This window comes from Muntiacus reevesi, chromosome 2 (genome assembly GCF_963930625.1).
Source record: "Muntiacus reevesi chromosome 2, mMunRee1.1, whole genome shotgun sequence".
Lineage (NCBI taxonomy): Eukaryota > Metazoa > Chordata > Mammalia > Artiodactyla > Cervidae > Muntiacus > Muntiacus reevesi.
This window is the reverse complement of record NC_089250.1, coordinates 62749116-62754005: the sequence shown is the minus strand read 5'-3', so window position 1 is coordinate 62754005 and position 4890 is coordinate 62749116.

The following is a 4890-nucleotide window of genomic DNA, read 5'->3' as shown; positions in this document are numbered from 1 at the left end:
CAGATATTCTTTACAGCATTATCAATTTCCAGATTTTGAATCAAGAAATTAAGGTTACTCTGAGTTTTCATGAGTAAGTATTCAAGATTGACATTTCTCTGGTGGACTACAACCTTTTAGAATCTCGTATGATAACCATGGAGTGAGAGGTAAAGCCAGGAATAAAGAGACCTAATACTTTCCAGAAGGTTTAAAAAAAAGTTTTTTTCTCATGAACAACCATGAAATCCACCATATAAATTGTGAAAATAAAAGTCATGATCGTATTTGCTCTAACAATGTGAAAACATATGTTTTCATCAAGCTAAGAAAAAGAAAACAGGGACTTCCCTGATGATCTAGTGGTTAAGAATCTACCTTCCAATGCAGGGGGTGCAGCTTCCATCCCTGGAAGCTAAGATCCTACATGCAGTGGAGCAACTAAGCCATGGGCCACAATGTAAGATCCAGCATGCCACAGTGAAGATCCCATGTGCTGCCACTAAGGCCAAATACATTTTTTAAAAAAGATCTACATTATAAAAAAAGAAAAATTATGAATATTTGAAACTTGCTAATAAATAGAGACCCATCATTACCAAATCCAGTTAACCTGACTCTACTCTCCCTGCGAACACTTAATCACACTAGAGTTTTGAATGGAGACAAGATAAGCTACAGGACTTATACGGAGAAGAACAATTAGGCCTGGGCAAGTTTCATAGCATGAAAGAGCTCAGACCTGAAAAATGCTTAATACCTGTGCTAGGCTAAAAAAAAAAAAAAGTCGTTCCCTAAAGGTAATTAGGTCCTGTGTGTGTGTTAGTCGCTCAGTTGTGTCTGATTCTGCAATCACATGGATCGTAGCCCACCAGGCTCCTCTGTCCATGGAATTCTCCAGACAAGAATATTGGAGTAGATAGCCATTCCCTTCTCCAGTGGATCTTCCCAAACCAGGGATTGAACTCAGGTCTCCAGCATTATAGGTGGTTTCCTTACCATCTGAACCACCAGTGAGGCCCAGTTAGGTCCTAGTTCCTGGAATCTGTAAGAATGCCCTATTTGGATGTGGAAAAAGGGTCTTTGCAAATGTGATCAAGTAAAGGATCTTGAGATGGGAGATTACACTGTATCATCTAGATCAGCCCCAAATGCAGTCACAAGTGTCCTTAGAAAGGCAGAGAGAGGCAGAGGGAGATATGATACAGATCCACAGAGGAGGAGACAGTGTGAATGTAGAGGCAGAAATTAGAGTGATACAGGCCAGGAATGCCAGTAACATTCTCTTCTTCCAGAGAAGCTGGAGAGGCAAGCAGCAGATTCTTCTCTAGAGGCTCCAGGGGGAGTGTGGCTCTGCTAATATCTTCATTTTGGCTCACTGAAACTAATTTCAGACTTCTGGCCTCCAGAACTCTGGGAAAATACATTTCTGTTGCTTTAAACCATCAAGTTTATGGTAATTATAATTTGTTATTGTGGTCACAGGAAACTAATACCATGCCCCTGTGTTGTTATCCAAGTCTCAGGTTACTGTCATCTCCTTCCCCCTCCATCTGGTACTTCCAAAAAGAGTTTCCAAAACCATCCTAGTGTGTTTTATCTCTTCTGCCAGGAACTGTGACAAGTACTTTACAGGTTCACTGAATCCTCATAAATCCTATTAGGTAGATCCTAATGTTATTCCTGTTCTATAGATGAGTAAAATGAAGTTCAGAAGAGAAGCTGGTGAAGCCATACTCATAATAGGTGATGGAACTAGTATTTCAACTCAGGTCTGCTTAGATTTAAAGACCACACTTTTAACCTCTATATTGTACTACCTCAAGCTCTCTGGGTTAAATCAGGGTTTTAATTCTCATATCTACTGTTGATGTTTTGGCAAGTTTATCTGAGGGATATTTTCAAGGAGTCTGTACCAAGGGAGACCAAACATGTCTTTGTTCTAGCACAAGGAACTGAAGTGCCATTTTTTTAGAAAAGAGAAGAGAATAGCCAATTCTAGCATCACAGAAAGCTCAGTTTAAAAAGACATCAGAGATCCATTTATTCAAATTCCTCATTTTATATATGATGAAGCTGGGTTTACAGAAGGAGAGGGGCTTGCTTAGGGTCACCTATAGAGGCTTTAACTGGTAAAGTTGGAATTGAAGTCCCAGTTGCACTTCAAACCTGGGGTTGATTCTGCTGCACCGTTCAAAGTCAAGTGTGTTGCTGTGGTCTAAAAAGTTGATGAAATTCTGGGAACTTGCAAGCAGGAAAATGGAAAAATGGGTCCCATCTTTCTTAAAACTGCTGCTGCTGTTGCTGCTAAGTCACGTCAGTCATGTCCGACTCTGTGCGACCCCATAGATGGCAGCCCACCAGGCTCCTCCATCCCTGGAATTCTCCAGGCAAGAACACTGGAGTGGGTTGCCATTTCCTTCTCCAATGCATGAAAGTGAAAAGTGAAAGTGAAGTCACTCAGTTGTGTCCAGCTCTTTGCGACCCCATGGACTGCAGCCCACCAGGCTTCTCCATCCATGGGATTTTCCAGGGGAAAGTACTGGAGTGGGCTGCCATTGCCTTCTCCTTCTTAAAGCTATGGTGCCCAATTTTCAGCTAGGATAACCCACAGGGCTGCAGCCACTGTGCTGGTCCAGGAGACTGGGAGGGAGAAGCTTCTGCACTGGGACAGAGACTGAAGAGACCATAATAATGTGACCACGTCCCAAATGAGAAAAGGATATGACAAGAATTCATGAATTCCTAGAACTGATGAGATTTCTGAAAATCTTGACAGTAGCAGCTTTGGACAAATAAATGGAAGTAAGTTGTATCTTACACTTAGCAGGATACTTGTTTGGGAAACTCAATATGTCTAATTATAGTAAAGGCTGGACATTCTTTATCCATCTTTAAATGCATCCACTAATAAATATTAAGTCCCTGCAGATCTCTGCTTTCATGCATAATAAGGTGGTTTTTTAAAAAGATAATATATTTAAAGTACTGCATACAGTCTTGGTAACAAGTCCTTTAAAATGCTGTTGCTAAGAAAGAACTTGAAGATTTCACAAACAGATGGAAAGATACAGTGTGTTCTTGAATTGGAAGAAATAATATTTTTAAATGGCTATACTACCTCAGGCAATCTATAATTTGATACAGTCCCTTCCAATCTACCAGGGCATTTTTCACAGAACTAGAACAAATAATTTTAAAAACTATATGGTAATACAAAAGACCCTAGATAACCAAAACAATCTTGAGAAAGAACAACAAAGCAGGAAGAATCATGCTCTCTGACCTCAGATCACACTATAAAGCTACAGTAATCAAGATAGTATGCTATTGGCACAAAAACAGAGACATTATGGTCAATTAACCTATGACCAAGGAAGCAAAAATATACAAAGAGAAAAGACAGCCTCTTCAATAAGTGGTGCTGGGAATACTGGGCACCTAGATATAGAAGAATGAAATTAGAACATTCTCTAACACTACATACAAAAATAAACTCTAAATGGACTAAAGAGCTAAATGTAAGACCTGAAAACATTAAACTCCTAGAATAAAACATAGGCAGAACATTCTTTGACACAAATCATAGCATTATTTTTTGGATTCATCTCCTACAGCTAAGGAAATAAAAGCAAAAATAATCAAATGGGACCTAATCAAACTTAAAAGCTTTTTTTTTTTTTTTTTGCTAGAAAGTTTAATCCAAAGACTGTCCTCAGGCAGGATCAAACTTAAAAGCTTTTGCATTGCAGAGGAAACCATTGACAAAACAAAGTGACAACCTACTGAATGGAAGAAAATGTTTGCAAATGATATGACCAATAATAGATTAATTGAAAATATATAAACAGCTCTTACAATTCAATATCAAAAAAACAAACAACCCAGTTAAAAAATGGGCCAAAGATCTGAACAGACATTTCTCCAAAGAGGTCATGCAGATTACCAACAGGCACATGCAGAGATGCTCAAAACTGCTAATCATCAGGGAAATGCAAGTCAGAACCACAGTGAGCTGTCACCTCCTATCTGAAGGAATGGCTGTCATCAATAGGACCACAAATAGAACTACCATATGACCTGACAATTTCACTTCTGGATATACATCTGAAAAAAATGAAAACACTAATTGAAAAATATACATTCACCCTAATGTTCATACCAGTATTATTTACAATTACCAAGATATGGAAGCAACCTAAGTGTCAATCAACAGATGGTTGAATAAAGAAGATGTGTGGTATTGATACATTTATTTAATGGAATACTACTCAGTCATAAAAAAGAATGAACATTTTGCCATTTGCAACATCTATGGAGTTCGGAGGGCGTTATGCTAACTGAAATAAGTCAAAGAAAGATAAATACTGTATGATATCCTTTATACATAGAATTTTTTTAAAACCCAACAAATTAATGACATAACAAATAAACAGATTCATGGATATACAGAACAAACTAGTGGTTACCATTGGGGAGAGGGAAGTGAAGAGGGGCAATGTTTTAAGGGTAGGGGATTAAGAGGTACAAACTGTTACGTATAAAGTAAGTTACAAAGATCTATTTTACAATACAGGGAATACAGATAATATTCTATAGTAACTATAAATCAAGTATAACCCTTAAAGATGGTGAATCACTATACTGTAACATATAATATTACACATCAACTATACTTCAATAAAATAATTAAATTTAAGAAAGCTTTAAAACATGCTGTTGCTAAAACATTAATTAATAATAGTAGCTATAACAGCCACTATCTTTAAGACACGTTGATCTCCGCTTCAGAGACTATATATCCCAAGCTTCTCTTTGCTTGAGTTCCGCCGCCCATTGCATTCTGGGGCTTGTAGTCCGGAAGTGAGTGGATGATTCATGGGCACGCAGGCGTAGTGCCGCAAACTCCCG